This window comes from Sapajus apella, unplaced genomic scaffold (assembly GCF_009761245.1).
Source record: "Sapajus apella isolate SASKATOON/1434 unplaced genomic scaffold, GSC_monkey_1.0 scaffold6, whole genome shotgun sequence".
Lineage (NCBI taxonomy): Eukaryota > Metazoa > Chordata > Mammalia > Primates > Cebidae > Sapajus > Sapajus apella.
The window spans coordinates 36,579,731-36,601,516 of NW_022436946.1; the positions used below are offsets into that span (position 1 = coordinate 36,579,731).

The 21,786-nt window shown below is 32.9% G+C and overlaps 1 long non-coding RNA gene across 1 annotated transcript; it reads left to right on the forward strand.

The window, feature by feature from the left end:
• Positions 1-5,027: 5,027 nt before the first annotated feature.
• On the forward strand, positions 5,028-6,859 carry LOC116549050. Its single transcript, XR_004267688.1, has 2 exons — positions 5,028-5,246; positions 6,700-6,859. It is a non-coding gene; the product is annotated as an uncharacterized LOC116549050 (long non-coding RNA).
• The last annotated feature ends 14,927 nt before the right edge of the window (positions 6,860-21,786 follow it).

Below are 21,786 nucleotides of genomic sequence, written 5' to 3' on the forward strand. Positions count from 1 at the left end.
GTATTACATATGTAAAAATAACCATGAAAAAGCCTACTACTGAATATCTTATTTTGTGTTTTTCACTCACACAGAAAAAGTATATTAAAATCTCATCACTTTCCAAAACAAATTTGCTTCCTTACTGAAAATAATGCAACTACATTTTTGTAGTTTAATCTCATTCTTGAAAACCTATTTTAGATTTTCTCTGCATATATGACTCACTCAATAATATACTTTAACCATAATAATAGTAAATTATCTCTTTATTTTTTATGTGACAATTCAGGAAGACCCTTAGATCCCACATCAAAAAGTCTGCCTCAGTTTCACTTTAAATAGATGAACTCATGAGTCTGTTATGACAGGACATTAAATCTAACCAAATTCTTACCACATTATATTGACTATAGGTAGTCTTATTTGTAGCTACCTCTTATGCAACATTCAAAATCTCTTCTTATTTCATATGAGATGAAGACCTGAGCTTTCTCATTAAAATGTGTAAAATGTTTTGTCTGCTTTAAGATGAAGAATAAATTATTTTCTCTTCTGTCTTTTTTTTGGGGGGTGAGGAAAGGTCATTAATGTATCTTTAGACAATAGTGTCGGTTCTTTTATATAGCCAAAAACCTATCCCCCCACAAAAGAATGAAACTAGTATCCCCAAATAGAAGGTATTTGCTTATGCAATTGACTTCAATCTGTTGGAAAAATGAGTACATCATTTTATAAAAAAGTTAAATCATTGATGTCAGGGCTTACAATAACCAGAATATATAGGATTGTATTACAATATATAGCATTGCAAGTCAGAGTTTACAATAATCAGAATATATAGCATGTATACTTCATGATTCTAAAACTATTTACACAAACGTCTTGAGAGTGAAAGAAAGAAAATGAATTCATCACTGAACTCAGAAAACACACCACCCCCTTTTACCACCTGCAACCCACACCCCACAGCCATACATTATGATTCCATACCAAGCAATTTCTTTTTTTTTTTTGAGACGGAGTTTCGCTCTTGTTACCCAGGCTGGAGTGCAATGGCGCGATCTCGGCTCACCGCAACCTCTGTCTCCTGGGTTCAGGCAATTCTCCTGCCTCAGCCTCCTGAGTAGCTGGGATTACAGGCACGCGCCACCATGCCCAGCTGATTTTTTGTATTTTTAGTAGAGACGGGGTTTCACCATGTTGACCAGGATGGTCTCGATCTCTTGATCTCGTGATCCACCCGCCTCTGCCTCCCAAAGTGCTGGGATTACAGGCGTGAGCCACCGCGCCCCAAGCAATTTCAAGGACACACTCTAGGAAGATATTTATGGGAGGACTTTCCTTTTCTTCTGGATCACTATTTCACCTTTTGCTGTGCCAAGTCAGAATTAGAATGACTGTTATTCTAAGAGGTATATACAAATCAAATTCATCAAGAAACCAAGCATTCACTAAAGGCTGCTATTAATTTGGAGGTCAGCCTTTTTACATATGAGTTACATAACCAAATCTTCATTGAAAAATTACAGTTTGCTTTGCCAATCCTAGTTTTAGAATATGAAAATTAAAATTAAGTTAGAGAACAAAGCATTTAACATTTCACAAGCTCAAAGAGGAGCAATGGTTACTTACTACCATCAAACTTCGAAAAATTATTTCTGGGACTGGAATACGGGCCTCCATTTCTCCATTTTTTTTTTTTTTTTTTACTGTTTCTATTATAACATGAAAGACTGAATAGACTAAATGTTTTTTAAAGTAATTTATTTTACAATATTTTTACATAAGTGGTTCAACTTGAAATGGTACTGGGATCATAATACATTGACAACAAAATTTAATTTTCAGATCTAGATTTAGCGTATCTTTTGAAAATTTGTGTATAATGTAAACTTCTAAGACACTCTTGCCAAAATTAAATTTTTTATCCTGTCATTCAAATTATGCATGAGGTTTACTAAAAGCTCCATCTGAATTATGACAAACTGTTTCCTAAATGTGTATGTGTATACAGACACATATTCATGTGCACATATATCAGAAAAATATTTCTTACATTATTTCCATATCAAGTTCTCCATTCTACTACCACTATCTGTAAGTTTCTGTGATTGAAGTAGTTTATAAAAAGACTTATCTTTCCTGTTAAAGTAAGAAGCATTAAAAATTCAGAGTGTGGTGCTCAAAGTTTAGTTGAAAATAAATGTCATTATTCATATTTTAATTTTATGCATAACCATGGTCTTTCTCTGTTGTTAGCAGAGCTGTGTCTTCTCTTTTAGTGAAAGCAAAACAAACAGCAGATTGGAGATTTATTTATGGTGAGGGTGAATGTTAGTTAACATTCAATCTTTAGTTAGAATAAGTGTGTACATGTATGAGTGTTTTATGTACCTGTATGTTTAATTTCTTCTACCAATATAGTTAACCATGCATTTAAATTGTTTCCAAGTCTTTCCTTCATTAGAGGTTCTTAATGAAAGGTACTAGGTTGAGAATAGTAACATTAGCCAAGGTGATATTTGCTCAACGTTAAGAAGTTATGAATAACAAAAGTCATCATGTCTCTGGGTCGAGTGTGGTGGCTCATCCCTATAATCTCAGCACTTTGGGAGGAAGAGGGGGATGGATCACTTGAGGTCAGAAGTTTGAGAGCAGCCTGGCCAACATGGCAAAACCCCATCTCTACAAAAATACAAAAATTATCCGGGCGTGGCGATGGTCACCTGTAGTGCCAGGTACTCAAGAGGCTGAGGCAGGAAGAATTGCTTGAACCTGGGAAGTGAAGGTTGCAGTGAGCCCAGATCACGTCACTGCACTCCAGTCTGGGTGACAGAGTGAGACTCCTTCTCAGAAAAAAAAAAAAAAAAAAAGTCATCATGTCTTGGAAGCCTGAATTCTATCAGATAAACTAGCTTGAATTTCTTTGGTTGCCATGCTTCATTCATTTCATTCATCCATTCAGCAAGTCTTTATTGTTTAACAAAAGACTGAATCCATGTATTCAATAAATTGACCATAATAACATAAATATTTTTGTGAATATTTTATATTTATTAATTTATTGCTTATCAGTTGACATTAGAGAATAACAAAGACTATTTTAGGATTGATTATGAAAGGTAGCTACATTTTGGGGAAACTCCTATTATCTCATTTTTGTAATTTCAGGGATGTGAATTATTTCCCATGGGTCAGAATCTCTTGCCATATAGCAAACATTGTGCAAAGTCTACAAGGAGATATATAAAAATGTATTATAGTTCTAAATAAATGTGAAAATATAAGACAAACCATTTTAGTAAGGTAAATTTTTGGTATAATATTTCAAAAATATTTTCATATTTTCAATTTCATATATTTCATATATGAATGTGTGTGGCATATTTCACTTATGTGCTTTATGTTTCATATCAAATATTGTAAAAATTTTAAAAGATACACATTGAAAATATGGATATGACAACTTTCAAAGGATTGAAGTCATTGTTTTAATAGATATATATTTATAATTTTATATTTTATATAATAAAGTTTTAAATTAGCATTTACACTTCAGTTCTGTATATATATAAACATAAAATTATATGTATATTATTTGTATATCATGTATACAAAATTATATGTATGTTACATAAATTACATGTAAAATTGTATGTATATCTACATATATATAGATAGGTTGAAAAAAGTGCCAGACCGTAAGTTCTCAATAAAAGTTAGTTAGAATTTTAAAATAATAACAAAAGATGTTAACAGGTACATTTTGTGAAAGAAACTCTTTCAATGTTAAAAAAATATACAAAAATAAAAACATTATTATTGATAAATTTACTGAAATCTTTACTTAATGTAATCTTGTTGTATTGACATATATAATATTTCATTCTATATTTTAGTTATATTTTCTGTACTTCCATAGCACATGACATATTGTGCTATAGAAGTACAGAAAATAGAACTAAAAATTCAGTATGGAATATTGGACATGGTTCAAGAATCCCAGATGTGACAAAAAATCTGCTAAATTCAGGAAAAAAATATAACGTTTAGATGATTTACAACTATATCTCTGAAACAACTGAAAAGAACTTGAGATTTTGTCTACATAGTTCTTATAGAGCATGTCCAAATAACTGTCTTTACTATTTACTATTTGGTAAAGAGCAAGTTTTAATGAATTTAGAAATGCCAGTTGTTTAATGCATAATTTACTTTTATTTTATGTAAGTTTTTGGCTTTGTGTTCGGTGGTTTAATTGACTCAAACATTTTATTAAAAAAATCATAAACTAAGTTATGCATATATAAACATTGTGTCTGTCTTTGAATAAAATTTAGTAAAATCAATGAAGCTGGCTACTACAAATTTCAAGCAGTAAGAAGATGTCTTTTTTATTTTTAACCTAGTAAATAATTCACATTGTAGAAAGGGCAGAGGCAACTTGATTAACCACTCTATGAGGAATAAAACTCCTTTTAAGCAAGACAATCTGAGTCTAATCAGAGTTAGGATTATTTTCTTCATGTTTACTTGCTGCTTAACACTAGAGTGGAGAAGGAGGAGAAAAAGGAAGGAAACAGGAAGCAGTACCACGTGTCCTCAGCCCAATAACTCTTGAGGTATTCAACAGATGTTGGCTATAGTGTTATATTTTGGGTTTTTAAAACTGTTTTTTACTTTCTATCTGATTTCATAAATAATCACATATACGCCCTCAAAAGGTTACCATTGGAAGGTATGTTTTTCAATAACAGAAGAAATGTGGTAATCGAATTTATTAGTCAATGAAACTATTGAAGACTCATAAGTATTTTAAGACTATTTATTAAATAATGTAGGCAACAAAGGGATAAGTTATTAAAGTAGCTTTAAAATATACCCGTGTATGTTTCCTTTTCAGGTATTTATGCAAATTTGCTTTCTAAAACTAATCATTGTGAAGTTTCCCCTAAAGAGCTTAACATTTTGAAGAAATCCATAGAAACAACAAGGCAAAGAAAAAATAATAATAAAGTAGTAAACATAGACAAATTTTTCTGAAAATATATTATCTAAATCTAATAACCATTGTAGTAGTTTGCTTTATGCCATAAAAATATACCATAGACTGGAGGCTCAAACAATATGAATTGATTTTCTCACAGTTCTGAATGCTGGAAGTCCAACATCAAGGTGTAAGCAGGGTTGGTTTCTCCCTACACCTTTCTCCTTGGCTTATTGATTGCCACCTTACTGCTGTATCCTCATGTGGTCTTCCCTCTGTAAGTATGCATCATTGATGGTTTTTTTGTGTGTCCAAATTTCTGCTTCTCTTAAGGGCTCCAGTCTAATTAGATTAGGGTCCACCCTAAGCATCTCAGATTAATGAATCACCTCTTTAATGAACCTATCTACAAATACGATGACACTCTGAGCTACTGAGGGCTAGGGCTTCAACGTATAAATTGGGGGTACAGAGGTGAGGGACATAAGTCAGCCCATGACAATCTTCTCTTATAAAAAGAAAATGTATGTGCTTTTAAAGTAATTGGAAAATTTTGCTCACAACATTTTTAATGATTAATATTATTTTATTTGACGTTAACAGTAACATAATTCAATTACTTACCTGTTACCAAACATATTGAGGGGACAACATTCTTCTAATAATTTAAAATACTCTAATAGTAATAGCAGCAGCAGTAGTACTACTACTACTAATGCTGGTATTTGCAGTACTTTAACAGTAATAAAGACTTTTGTTTACCTTGTACTAGGGACTTGCTTTACAGTCACACAAAATTATCACCCCCACTTTACACACAATGAAGCTATGAACCAGAGACATAAAATAACGTATTAAATGTCCTTAGCTATTGAGTTTTAGAATGGGGATTCCTTTAATTACAAAAAGCAGTAATAGTAAAAGTTGGGTGTTCACTATGAATGGTACATGCATTCTTTTTACAATATTGCTTAAGATTCTGGGCCGAGAAAGTACTTTATTTAATCACTGAATAATTGTTATTGAAAACGTGTTATGTGCCAGACCTTAAGGTATAAGTGCAAAAAAGACAGATTTAACATTATTTTTATAGCTTATTGTTGCTTAAGTATGTCAGTCTTAGCCTTTGCTTTTGATTTCGGTTTTTTTTTTTTTTAACTTTTATTGCTTTGTTTTATTTTAATGTTTTTAAAAATAGAACTAGATAATTTCAAATGAGTTAGCCCAGTAAAAGTGATTTTATGTAGATATAAGAAAATATTTTAGAAATAAATCTTTACCAAAAATAGTTTTAGGATTGAAGAGCTGAAAGAGTCAGAGAAAAACTAAGACAAGGCAGTCTAGAATTCCAACTCCACATCTTTTTAAAATGGTAATTATCATTTTTAACTGTGAAAAAAGGCAAAAAATTACATTAGGTGTATATGATTGAAAAGAAATGCAAAAAGATAAAGGAATCACTAGCATTTTCATTTGAAATAAAAATGGTCACTAAACGTTTGTCCTTATCTCATTTCTTATTTTATTAAATTCATGTGCCCTATTTCCATGACATTCTAGTGAATGAAAAATGATAGAACACAGTTAATGATTTGATTATGCTATAAAATTATATTTCATATGTCAAGATAAATGTTAACAGTGATACAGAATTTATGGATTTGTAGACAGTATTTAATTTTTGAAAAAATATTTTATCTAAATTATAAATCATTTGTTATTGTCAACAGAACTGTGTGGCAGGTTTCATTACACTGTGGTAAAAGATAGTGAATATAAAATCTCTTTCTAGGCTGACTGTCATGCAAAACCCAAAGCATTTTGGAGAGGACCAATTTTAATCTGTCTTTTCACAAAGATTTATGCCATCATCAGTTTTATATAAAGAAAAGCCCTGTGCTCAGAAAAAAGATACCTATAAATAAGATGTACATTAATATAAATGAAGCTCCAATGAGGTCACTGGGGCCAGGGCTTTGTTTACTAATCCATTGTGTATTTGCAGCAAGATAAAAAAACAATAAGATACTAATCTCCTAAACATTAAAAATATTATTTACAAGTTGATTTAACGTAAAATGAATTTATAAAATATTTTCCATATCTATTGATTTAAAATAATTTCTTCTTTTGTTTCAAGAGAAACAACTTACTAGTAAAAAGGTGTCTACTCAACATTAAACATGCCAACAAATATTAACTTTTGAGAGTTTACAACAGCTAGAACATTTTAAGTACAGTTCTATCCTTCTTCAAAGTAAAATGCTAAACTGAAATGTGGCTTTTCACCTGACCACTGTAGTACTGTCAGGATTGTTGTTATATAATTGTTGTGACCCTCTTCTTAGCAAATTAACTCATTATGCAGAGAAAAACAAATCCGAAAAACAAATACACAAAACAAAAACAAAAGCGAATTATCGTTAGCAATCCAAATTGGAAAACCTCTGCTATCAGCTTAAAGAAATAACTAGGTATAACAAGCAGAAACAGATGATTTGATTGATCAGGATTATTCATATTGAAATGAAGTGATTATATAAATATAAGATTTAAATCATACATGCTAAAATCATGTGAAATAAGTGTTCTGGTGAATTATTTGAAAAATGATGACTTTGATACATTGAAAACTGAACCCTAGTGACTTGAAGAAGTTAATGTGTTTTCAAAAAAGAAAAAAATAAAAAATAAAGAGATCAATTTATTCCCAGGGAATAATTTATGCAATGAGAAAGTTGGGCTGAAAAATAAAAATGTGTTAACAAAAGCCAGTCTTTAATGTGTATAAGCATAAAAATACATAGAATGAAAGATAACAGGTTTTAGTTCATTTGTTTTAAAAACATACCATCTTAAGTAGATCTCAGAAAATGGTTGAACAGGGAAATTATAGGTATACATTTAAAAAATAATTTATTTTAAATAATCTTCTGTGTGGCATGAGAAAAAGTAAAACTGGAGGATTCAGGATTTACATTGAATATGTATGTGGCTTAAATTTTCTTCCAATTGACGACTTTGTATTGTGATGAGACTTAGACCTCACTCTTAAGGACAAATACTCCCTGTGCCCCTTGTACAGTAAACTATCATTTTGCTGTGAGTTCCAAATAAATAGACAGCAATAGAAGAAGATATGAACACTTTTCCTGTTACAAATAGTTTACATAGAGATTATTAATATGAGAAACAGTACCCTGTTTTTATTTAAAACGAGGATAAGTACTTACTGTAAATACACAATTTTAAAATGGATTTCGAAAAAAAAAACACAGGAAAAGTACATTTTGCCTAAAATTACAATTCCACATAATTGTCCATTCCCAACATGGATGTTTAATCCAGACTGACACACCCACATACAATGCCTTTCTACACACCCACATACAATGCCTTTCTACAAAAATAAACTATACACATGCAACTGCTGATTCAAGTTCTTCTGAGTGTCCTCATCTATCTTGAGTTGTTTCTGAGTTGGCTTCACTTCTAATCTGCTCATTATCTCTTATTTATGGTTTCACTCCTGCCTATTAATTTTACTTTCTGAATTGTTCCTCCTTCATCAACTCTTGGACCTCTCTCAGGGACCTGCCTAACCCTCCCAACTGACTCTTGCTGTTCTCAGCCCCACGTTCAATGAGGCATAGACTTATGGGGGCGTTCTTCTTAAATATCTGTATAATGTGCCCCCTACTCTTCATCACTACAAACAGTTTCTTAGTTCAGAATTTTATGGTCTTCCACTTCAAATATTATAATACCTTGCTTACCAGTTTTCTTGTCAAAGTCCTCATCAACTTCCAATTGATTCACTACACTTTTCTGGAGTAATCTTTCTAAAACAAAACTTAGATCAATTCTCTGCTTAAAAACATTCGATGCCCCCTGAAGCCTTTTTGGATCTAATGCAGACTTCTTTGCACGATTTACCAGGTCCTTCATGATCCGGCTCCTGCCTTACTGTTTATAGCAGTCTCCTATCAATCTTCAAAAGGAACAAGATATGTCCACCACACTAAGCTGCTCTGTCTTCTTGAAACACAGCATGTTGTTCCATAACTTTGTGCCTTTGTAGCCTTTTTATTTGTTGTTCTTTCTGCTTAAGTACTCTTATTTGTCTGTGCCAAATGTAAATAAAGTTCTGAATATGAAGACCAAGTGTGCACTTCCATAGATAGGGAAAGTGTCATGGATGGGTTTGCATAGGCCTGAGGGGTTTCCCGGGACACAGGATTTTCAGTCTATAAAACTGAGATACTCCTGAGCAAATTAGAATGGCTGTTCACCTTTGTTGAGACTCAAAAGATAGACAGAAGCAAGTCTTCCTCTTGTACGTCCTTCATGTTTCCCTGAATCTCTACCATAGCCCTTATTGCATTCTATTGCAACTATTTTAAATTTATGTCTTATTCCCACACCAGGCTATGAGCATCTTCAGAGACTAGGCCTTACTCAACTTTGTATTTTTAGCAACTACTCTATCATGAGTCCCAGTTTATGTATTTAGTAAATGTATGATAACTGTGAGTGAATAAATTGATGAATAAATGCAGGAATGATGGAATGATATAAAAAAGATTATAAAGGGGAGGTCAAAGAGTATAGACAATTGAACAAAATAAATCCAGGAACTAAGACCTGGCATCCAGGTCTCAGAAGCAAACAAGACAACCATTTGTCAGACTCTAGCACACATGAAATCTCAGCAAAGTTAGTTAAATTCTAATTTTTACATTCTGTGGAAGTCCAAATCTCTCTTTAATACGTTCATTCATTCTGGGGGGTGGAGAAGATTTATGTTCTTATAGTCACATCTGTTGCTGGGTTCCTGTTTCCTCAAGTATCACATGTTAGTACCAGTCAAAAACAGGTGTAAAATTTAGCCCTGCCCACAGGTTCCACAAACAACCCATTCACTCAAAGAGTTCGCAAAGTTGTAGTATTTACTGATAATTTTGATTCTGGTAGAAGAAATGCTTATATTGCAGAAATGAGAAAAGTAGCATCAACCAACAAAATTTCAAACTGAGCATTTGGCATTTGTGTTCCTGCTCTGTAATATCCTCTGGCCACCCACCACGAGAGAATTTCATTTGACCTTTCTCCTGAGAGCCCTGTGATCCCTCAGTAACTTTAAGGTTTCTACCTCTTTCCTTTTTTAATCCACTCTTGTTTTTTTTTTTTTCCACTCTTCTTCCCTCATAGAAATAAACAAATTAGCCCTTTTGTGTCTTACTCAGTAGTGCAGCCCTGATTGTTCCAAACATCCAAGTTCCCTCAGATTCACTCTCTACTCCCAAGAGGCTTACCAAGGTATATTCCCGTAAGAAAGTTTCCATTCTAAAGAGAAGTTACAGCCGGTCTTTATGATGATTACATTTTCACCTAATTACCAAAGGTCAGAAACAGAATAGTCACAATGATGCAATGGTGAAGAATGTCAGAGCACCAAAGAAAACTAGTAATTTTTTTTTTAACCTAATGATAGACAGACCAGGCTGGAACTGGAACCAGATCCTAATCAGCTTAAGGGTACAGGCTATAATTGACTTGTCCATTAATGGGTCATCATCGGCAGTTAGCCCAGCCTCAGACACATAGTAAGTACTCACTAAATGTTTTTTGAATTATGAATAAATGATTTGCAAGTTTAGCCACACAAACATTTGTTCTAATTAGGCCATTAAAATAAGTGGTCAGTTTAAGTAAAAGAACCTGTTAACCCATTTGACTTATTAAACACAACCAGTTATTAGCAATCCTGAGACTTAGCCATGCAAGTTAACAGTTGGTTGAAAAGTCAAAAAATAGAATTTACTGAATCCTTCTTTATTACACTTGAGAAAACATTTTTCTGTGTTGACTAATTACTTCTTACTTTAAAAAATTGCACAGGCAGAAATAAAACTATAAATAAACATTTTTTGTCTAAGTGTACTGCAATAGAAGGCGTGCAATTATTTGAGCTTAAAATTAATATTAAAAGATTAAACACATAAATGTACATATTACTTGGAAATTTATAATTAAAGCAAACAGGTTCGTAAGAGAATGCTTCAATATTGTTAACACCACTTATTCAGAGCTATGTAGAATGGTAAAGGCCTAATTTGTTTCAACAAACAATTCATAAATCCAGAGAGATGTCAACGTTACCAAAGATGTAGGAGTGATTTCTTCCTATGCCAGAGTTAAAATAATATCTTCACTGATAATAATAATGAATTTAATCATTAATGTATGTAGAATACATTTTAAAAAGCAAAAATCTTAACTGCACAATCATAGCTACATAAAAATTATACTTTTGCAGGAATGATTTCAGAGGCTTTGTTTTTAAAACCCTTTTATCATCTTCTAGTTTAAACATACATACGTTAGAAATGCTATATATTTTGTTTACCTTTGGGAGCCTTGGAAACAATGTTTTAGTATTTCAATCCATTTCAGTTATTCTTTCCATGGGTTATTTTTACATTTTTAAAATTCAAAGAAACTATTCTAATGCTTTTTTTATTCTGTTGTTAATAGAGATAATTATAGATTATTACATAATAAGATTTTGCTTCCCAATGTTCAAGAGAACATTTAATGACGATTAGTAAGACTGAGAATTACAGAGAAGCTGGATATTGCTTCAGTTCACTAAACCTGAGAGTTAAATAATCATGAAAACATTTAAAACCTATCAATGAGTTTCCTCGTAAGATACCCTTTCAAGTGTTTGTTGTTTTCTCCTTCCGATTACAGAGTTAAAATGGGAATGCACATACCTTACTTTTCTTATGGACTTCGTTTTCCACTAGCCCCAAGTCTGTCTCAGACATCACAGCTATTTCAGCTAAAACATGAGACTATTCTGCAATGTGTGTAAACTCTGATTGTTAAGCAGCTCTAATTACAAAAATTCTTGCTTTGCTATTTTTCTCAGGGATAGCAAGAGCTGCCAGCATTACAATTTGGAAAAACTTTTAAAAGAAAAAAGAAAACTAGTCCACACTATTTTTTAAAAGTCTGGTGTGGTGGAAGGGAAACAAATTTTATTTACTTTGTTGAGTCAATCTTTTTTTAATAAATATTTTAAATGATTGAAAAATTGATATATAAAAAGATATTCATCTTAATGTATCATTTTGAGCAATTTAGACTTTTTTATTTAAATGAAATACTTGAAAATATGGGGCAAAATGGGTGACAACATTTTTCTCCTGGAAGCCCTCCATGCCATCCACAACAAACTTGGTTCTGCTTTGTTTCACATCAATTATAGATCCAAAGAGACTCTGTTGATTTTATTTCAATTATTTATAATAACACATTTTGTCACTGACTTCTCTTGAGGGAAAGGTGCCTGGGGAACATTTTTATACAGCTCTTAAAATTGTGAGATTTTTCACCTCCTTTTTTCCTGTAATGAACAATTTAGTTGTGCTCATATTGCATCAGATGTGGATAAAGTTCAATATTTCAAAGTAATAAAATGTTATCACTGAACAAATACATAAAACTTAATTAGAGAAAAGTTTATATGAGATATATATACATATATATGCCTATTTCTTGTTTTGTTTTGTTCTAATAGATAAAATAGGATTGCTCAGAGCCTATGTCATGTGCAAGTCATATTCTCACCAGCAACTTGGGGGAGTTCCACGACATGGAAAGACCATGGAAGTGGTTTCTAGTGAAGTGAAAGAGTTAAAGCAGCTTCCAAAGGCATCTCCTAGGGTGTAATTTATTTGCATAAAGAATCCACCTCATTTTCCCTAAAGGCTAAAATGTCCACTCTCATCTGCTAGCATATTTTTAATAATTATTTATTATCATAGATGCTGGAAAAGGAAATACTTATTCATACCACCATGTTCCCAGAAGTATATTTTTTCAAGATATCCTGACAACTACCCTAGTCTAACTTTAAATAATTCCAAGGTTTTTTTTTTTTTTTATCACTGACTTAAAAGAATTTCATATTAGCACTCCTGAGTTTTTCTCCTGATATCTGTAATTAATCTGTCAATCTCACTAAAACCAATTTTTTCTGAATCATTCTATGTGCTGATAGTCCTCAACATTTGCAAGATAGAACAACTAGAATTTTTTTGTTTTTGCTACCATAAAAATGTCTTTAAGTAATTTTTAGCCCTTGGTATTTGCCTTCTCTGAATTATTAGATACATTTTTCTACATTTTTAAGTCCAGAGTATCTGTGCTTTATTTAACAAGAATTCTGTTATTGTTTTGTTCTCACAAAGTATCACTGAGTTATGTATAGAACTGTATCATTTGTATGTGTGATCTTGCACTAACCAATGTATACTTCTAATAAAGTAATTCAATCTTAATATATTATTTTTTATTTGTTTTAAATTGAGTGAAATGTACTTTTGGAATATTTACACACACATATTAAATACATATCATATCTCTGTGTTTATTTAACCAATATTAATTGCCTGTCGGCTATGGCACCATCCTAGGCATAGAGAGTTGGCTCAATAATTTAAGACAATTATTTTGCCTATAATAGCATCTAATCATTCATAAAATTTGAGACAATTATATCTGTTGTATCTTTGCACATGAATTATTAATTTTATGCTTAATAGATTCTTAAATAGCAAACAAATTCCTAATAAGTTAAATGGTTACTAATGAGTCCATCCACATGTTGCATGTTAGTTGTATTTATGGTGGTATTTGCAAAGTGATATCAACAGCTTTCCACGAGGTCATTTGGGGTGAGAAAATATGCAAGTGTTACTGAGGAAAGTTAACTCTTAGGCAAATTGACCATTCTTGCACAGTGCAAAAAATTAAAAATCCAGATATGTGGTTCTTTTTGCTCATTTGCACATTTTTCCATTGGTAGTAAAATATATTGGACTTGGGATAAAAAATATTTGGCTTCTTCAAATTTTGAAATCTATCTTAAACCTATGCAATTAAATTTTTCTTCTTGAGTTGTTGCTTACTAGAACTTAGAAAACTTCGGATGTAGTTGATTTGTTTTCTTGCCTGAGAAAAAAATTTTTAAAAGGATGAACAACTCAAACAATTACAGATTAAGTACTTTTCAGGCTTGGAACTCTGACTTCATAACAAATGATAACGTAAGTTATTAGTTTCTGTAAATTTTGTCACTTACCATATTCCTACAGCAAGTCCTCCATTGAAAAGAATAATGAAAAGAATTGCTCACTTCTGTGGCTACCTAATCTGTTCTGCAATGTCCAATCCATCTCACAGGAGCCTGATCTCAAAAGAAAAATGAAATGAGACAAATAGTGTTCCAAAAATTGAAAACCATGGTAGTTACTCAAGTACCTATACATGTGTGTATTTGTATGTGTTTTATTACATACAGACAGAGCTTCTATTTTATATTGGGCTGAAACCTCCCAGAAAATCTGTAACTCTTAAAAGAAAGAAAAATAGGAAACAAAAGACACAAATCTAAAACAGTCAACATTCACTTGAATATCAAAATTAAGACTTTGGGACCTAACACATATTTACAAAAGCACATGCCTGCTATTGAATACTAATTTCAGACTAATTCAAAACATCTAGTTTCTTATAGGCTTTTTACAACCGTAAGAATACACACACACACACACACACACACACACACACACACACACGTATGCACACACACACAGTTTTGTGGGACAATTGCTAAATTTTTCTAAGAACTTAATTTACAATTTCCATGTCTTGTTAATCAGTGTAAAAATCAGAGTAGAACTAAAATGATCTTACTTTAATTCACAAGTTAAAGTTTTACTATTAGGATAACAATTCTAGTTAATTCTATCTAGTAAATAAATATCAAAATGTAAGCTACTGAAAATTAATATTACATATATGTGTGCTAAATTTCAAGTTCACTGAGCTTATTTAAAGTTTTTATAATGCAATACACATACAAACAGACACACACACACACACACACACACACACACACACACACAAACACACTCCTAGATATTTAGAATAACTTCCCTAAAGCCAAATTTATTTCTCAATAAAGACATCTCAACTCAAATAAACTAAACTTAAGTATTAACAGCTTTCTTTGTTATAATACTAATCATCTATGAATAGTATAGAAACAATATTATATTTATTGTTTTGTAAGCTTCTGCACATTATAAAAATATTGGGGGATATCTACATTCTGTCCTGCTTTTAAATTTGTGGGACCAATTTTATGCCACACAAGATTCAGTTTCATAGTCTCAAATGCCCCAGAAGTGTTTTAGAGATTCATTCCCTGAACAAGACACATTGTCAATCCCCACCCAGGCAACAGGTCCATGCTTAGATATTAAATAGTCTCAGACAAAACAGTAACCATGGTGTTTTTCAGACAGCTGTAAAATACTTGATTTTCTTGCAAGGAGTCCATTCTGATGTTTAAGAATTCTTATAGTCCGGCCATAGCATTGTACAGTTAATTATAATCCTTCATGTTGGAACTAAACTTCACTCTTTTTTTTCTTGTACGCTCAGTAGAAACAAAATTTCTGACACTTGCTAAGCTCCCAATATAGTAATTAAATGCATGAGTAAACAGATACTATTTATAGTGCTTTGTTTCTGCACCTCTTTTGGCCATTATTTAACTATAAAAATGAATAGCTCAAATTAAATTTCCCCTTATTTTTATTGCATTGAGCTCAATTGAAATATACTAAGTATAATATATATAGCAACATACTAAGATTGAGAATTTCAAATATGAAATAGAAATGCTTAATTTCTTTCCAGCTTCTAAACCCATAAACTTCCCTGTCTGTGCTATCCTGATCTCCCTCCCTTCTTTCTTTCTCCAGCTCATATCTAATATTCCTGCCAATGCACTGTATTTCACACTCTCAACTCTTAAGAGAACTTAATACATCAGTGATCCTTCTTTTTCTCCTGGGATTGCAACTTCTTCCTTATTTAACTAAAGATATTTTGTCAATATCAAGTATCTCCTGGCTTAAAACAGAAAGATGAGGAGTGGCCCACATTTGCTGCCTTTCTTTACTTCTTTGCTTGTCAGACTTCAACTCACTAAAATCTAGACCCTTCCTTCATTATTCCATTTAAGCTGTTCATATAATTTCATTACTGGCCTCTTTACCTATTCCAGTTTTCATCTTATTTGACTTCTCAGTGGCATTGACAGGATGACAAATGACTACATTTTCCTTGTTGGAATTTTGCCCACTAGCTCCCAGAAAAACCCTTCAGTCTAGGTTCTCCTAATTTGCTAGGTATTGCTTCTCAGGTTTGGATAGTCACATTTTTCCAAGCATTCCTTAAATACTGCTGTTCCTCCCCTTCCCCCAAAGTTCAATCCTGGGTCTTTATTTGTCCTCATCTTGTTAACTCCCTCTGTGAATATGTCCTTACAGTTGGCTTTCACCAACACTGAAAGGGATGATGACTAAAACAATCGAAATTTCAAGCCCATGATTCTTTCTTGAGCCACTGTGGCATGCTGGAGTCCCACAGAACCAGAAGTACCTCTTGGCTGACCTCTTCAGCTTCTAGGAGGTAATTATTATAGTTTTGACTCCATCTGGGCTGATCTAACTCTTTGTGGCTTTGGCATTGTTTTTTTCTACTCAATTTTGTGTGATTTAAAATAAAAATGAAACCTTTATTTAACTTAATAAATATATCAGTATTATAATTTTAAATTCTGTTTCATAAATAGCAGAAAATGTACAGATTTAATTGAATATAAATATGAGCAAAGATTGTAACAATATAATGTTACACTTATTTTATTGTTTTCAAATAATATTTTCATATTTATTCCTTAAATCCTCACAACCATCATGTAATTTTATTATTTACTGTAAGAAATTTAGGCTTCTAGAGATTTGGAGGCTTGTCCGTGACCACACGCTAGTAAGTGACAGAACAAGAACTTGAATTATTAGAAAAACTGACATATCTTCACATAAATATTGTATTGTCTTTAACTGTCACCAATCACGAAGTCCTGCTCCATGGTTGAGAGTTGTTTTCCTCAAAGATGCCACAGAGAAGGAAATATTATTTGTGTCTTATTCTTTACTTTTATTTGTTTAATAGAAGAAATACTTAGTTCTAAAACATTGAAAAAATGAAAAATTAAAGAGAGAAATCAAAGATCATGTATCACCTACAAATTGAGTTTTATATTCTACATAGTCAACAGTTTACGGCATATTAATGCTTTCTTTAGCATGAGGGTCAAAAAATTACAAGCTGGACAACATGTATCAAAATTGAAAAATAAATCTTAATTTTTTATAAAGGATTTAAAAGCTATTTCTGCAAGATTCAGACTAATTGGGTGTCCTTAGTGCATTTTGCTCCATTCCCTGAGCAATGGTGATGGCCTTTTGACATTTGCCTTAAGGGCCTTTGCTGATCTTGACACTCATTCCATATGTTTAAACAAAGCATGTGGTTTTGCCAGGATCCTGCCACTGACAGGGAAACATAATCTCTGAATGAGGCAGGAGCCCAGACCCCAGAAGATCTTCAGAGTTATGCTGGGAGGAGACTCCCGTCTAGCAACGAGGGGCAGTAACATTCCTCCCTGGCGCCTGCTGAAACAAATTTCAAGAATGGTAACAGGCTTCTTTTAAGGTTTTAAAACTATCAGTCTGGGATCAGCAGCCTTTTCTGAGAAGCTGTGGATGCCAAATTCCAGCTGTCACAACTTGCTTCTGTGAGAACCTCATGCTCAGTTGTCAGAGACTTGGAAGATGAACCTCTTTAAGATCGTGAGCCCCAACTCTTTTCACAGACAGACCAAACACAAACCACAAATCGCCCTCTTGAAAACCTCAGGCTTTCCTTCTTGGTTTGGAATACAGGGTCAACACAAGGTTATCTGTAGTTTGGATGTGAGCACCCAAACAAAATATTTAACCAACTATATGACTAGTTTGTGGTTTCAGGTTTTTATTTCAAAATATTTGCAGCCCATTAATCACTATCATGAAAGAGTCTTCATCAAAGAGTTCACATTTAGTTCATTTATTGGGCTACAGAATCAGTATTTATATACTTGTATCACAAAGAGAAAAACAATAATTGACCAAATTGAATCAGAGACATGACTAGGATTTGAGACCTTCAAGCAACATTTTTTCTCTTTATGAGATTTTCAATTATCTGATCGTGACTGTAGAGTGGCAACTTGGGTGACATTAGTTGTCTTAGGGAGGGAAAGGTAAGGTTTCAGCTCCACATGCAGTTTCTCAAAACCAGAACCATGACTAATGAATTGCTCAACAGGAAAAATAGCTGATCTTCAAAGAGTTGAGAATGTGTGCTGTAGTGAATGTTATACATAAATAATGTTTATTGGACTTGAGTAATCTCTCATTACACTCCTTAAAAAGAATTTCCTGAACTATTTTTCATGGGCAATTAAGTCATACCTAACAATAATTAAATACTTAATATGTGCAGGGCACTATTTTGAGTCTTTTAATTGCGTTAATGCATTAAATCTTCACAATACTACTTTGTGGTGGCTATTTGCATTATACCTATTATACTGATAAATACCAACCTAGAAAAGTTAAATAACTTACCCAAGATCTCACGGCTAGAAGGTAGAAGGACCAGGATTTATCTTTGATATTATAATAAAATAATAGAAAGCCATAGATAGAAGGTCATGTTTTCTATTGTGGAACTTACTGTGTCTTTTGGCTTCTCCTCCAAAATTTGTAGGGGCTACCTATACAATAGGTATGTTTATGAAATAATAGTTTAATTGGACTTTTGGTGACATGGCTCCTTCCATTATTATACTTTGTCATTTTTAGTAAGTCAAGTAAAGAATTGATACTCTGGGTCAGCGCTTTCTTTGCGATACTGGGGTAGAAGCTAGAAGCCCTCAGTAATAGATTCACTTCTGCCATCAACAAACTCTATGTCTTTAGTCTCTTAACCATTTTAATCCTCTGTGTCTCCTCTCTACCTGAATGTAATAAGTCTTGCCCTTTCCTGGCCAACAAACAGAATCCCTGACACATCAGCAACACGAAGTTTATTAAAGTAATATGTCCATAAAGTTATATGGGTATATATGTTCATTAATTTTTGATTAAATAAACACCCAGCAACCTTAAAGCCATGGTAGTGAGTTAAACAAAAAGTTTAAGTAGCTATTTCTTATACAGCAGGAAATTTTGCCAAATGTCATTGTATTTAATTTTGATAAAGTACAACTTATCTACTTTTGCTTTAGTGCTTTTGGTGCTGTATCTAAAAACTCATTACCAAGCAAAAAATAACATAGATTTTTCTCCTATGTTTTCTCCTAGAATTTTACAGTTTTGAATTTAGATCGTTTAGGTCTATGATCTAGTTAGAGTAAATTTTTGTGAAAGGTGTACAATCTATGTTTACTTACTTATTTTTTTGTTGTTTAACTTTTATTTTAAGTTCAAGGATACAGATGTGGGTTGGTTATGTAGGTAAATTATCTGTCAACGTGTTTGGTATACAGAAGATTTCATCTTCCAGGTAATAAGCATAGTACCTGATAGGTAATTTTTCAATCCTCTCCATCCTCTCATATCCTCTGCCTCTAAGTAGGGCCTGGGGTCTGTTGTTCCTTTCTTCGTGTCCATGTGTAGCAATGTTTAGCTCCCACCTGTAAGTGAGAACATGTGGAATTTGGTTTTCTGTTTCTGCATTAGTTCACTTAAGATAATGGTCTTCAGCTCCATTCATCCTGCTGATAACGGCATGATTTCATTCTTTTTTAGGGCTGTGTAGCATTTTACAGTGGATATGAACCATATTTTCTTTATCCTGTTCAGGGTTGATGAGAATGTATGTTAATTCCATGACTTTGCTCTTGTAAATAACGCTGTGATGAGCATATGCATGCATGCGTTTTTGTGGTAGAACAATTTATATTCCTTTGAGTACATACCCAATAAAAGTATTGCTAGGTAAAATGATACTTGTTTTAAGTTGTCTGAGAAATCATCACACTGCTTTTACACTAGCTGAACAACTTTACATTCACATGAGCTGTGTGTAAGCATTGTCTTTTCTCTGCAACCTTGCCAGAATCTCCTATTTTTTGAATTTTTAATAATAGCCATTCTGAGTGGTGTAAGATAACATTCATTGTGGTTTTAATTTGCATTTCTCTACTGATCAGTGCTGTTGATCTTTTCTTTGTATGCGTGTTGGCCATGTGCGTGTCTTCTTTTTAAAAGTGTCCGCTTTTCTAAAAAAGACATATATGAGGCCAACAAACATGAAAAAATGCTCATCATCACTGGTCATTAGGGAAATGCAAATTAAAACTACATTGAGGTACCATCTTACACCAGTTAGAATGGCGATCATTAAAAAAATCTGGAGACAACAGATGCTGGAGAGGATGTGGAGAAATAGAAACACTTTTACACTGTTGATGGGAGTGTAAATTACACTCCATTGCAACCATTGTGGAAGACTGTGTGACAATTTCTCAAGGACCTAGAAATAGAAATCCCATTTGACCCAGCAACCCCATTATCAGGTATATACCCAAATGATTATAAATCATTCTGTTATAAAGACACATGCACACGTATGTTCATTGTGGCACTGTTTACAATAGCAAAGACTTGGAACCAACCCAAATGCCCACTGACAATAGACTGGACAAGGAAAATGTGGCACATATACACCATGGAATACTATGCTGCCATAAAAAACGATAAGTTCAAGTCCATGTAGGGACGTGGATGAATCTGGAAATCATCATTCTCAGAAAACTGACACAAGAACAGAAAACCAAACACCGCATGTTCTCGCTCATAGGTGGGTGTTGAACAATGAGAACACATGGACACAGGGAGTGGATCATCACCCACTGGGGTCTGTTACTGGAGGCTAGAGGAGGGACAGCGGGGGCTGGGGAGGTTGGGGAGGGAAAAAAAGTGTCTGTCATGTCCTTTGCCCACTTTTTAATGGGATTGTTTGTTTTTTGCTTGTAAACTTGTTTAAGTTCCTTACAGATTTTGGATATTATTTTTTTGTCGAAAGCATAGTTTGAAAATATTTTCTCCCATTCTGTAGGTTGTTTATTTACTCTCTGGATAATTTCTGATGCTTTGCAGAAGCTCTTTCATTTAAGTAGGTCTGATTTGTCAGTTTCTGTTTTTGTTACAATTACTTTTGGCATCATCCTCATGAAATCTTTCTCAGGTCCTATGTTGAGAATAATATTTCCTAAATTATCTTCCTGTGTTTTTACAGTTTTATGTTTTCCATTTAAGTCTTTAATCCATCTAGATATGATATTTGTATATGGTATAAGGAAGAGGTCCAGCCCTAATCTTTTGTATGTGGCTAGTCTGTTACCCCAGAACCATTTATTGAATAGGAGTCCTTTTCCTGTTGCTTGTTTTTGTTGACTTTGTCAAATGTCAGATGGTTGTAAGCGTATGGCTTTATTTCTGGGCTCTCTGTTCTTTTCTATTGATTTGTTTATCTGTTTTGTGCTAGTACCATGCTGTTTTGTTTATTATAGCCTTGTAGTATAGTTTGACGTCATATAACATAATGCCTTCAGCTTTGTTATTTTTGCTTAGGATTGCCTTGACTATTTGAGCTCATTTTTAGTTCCATAAGAATTTTAAAATATGTTTCTCTAATTCCGTGAAAAATGTCATTGGTAGCTTGATAGAAATAGCATTGAATCTATAAATTGCTGTGAGGAGAAAGGCCACTTTAATGATATTGATTCTTCCTATCTATGAGCATGGAATGTTTTCCCATTGTATGTGTCATCTCTT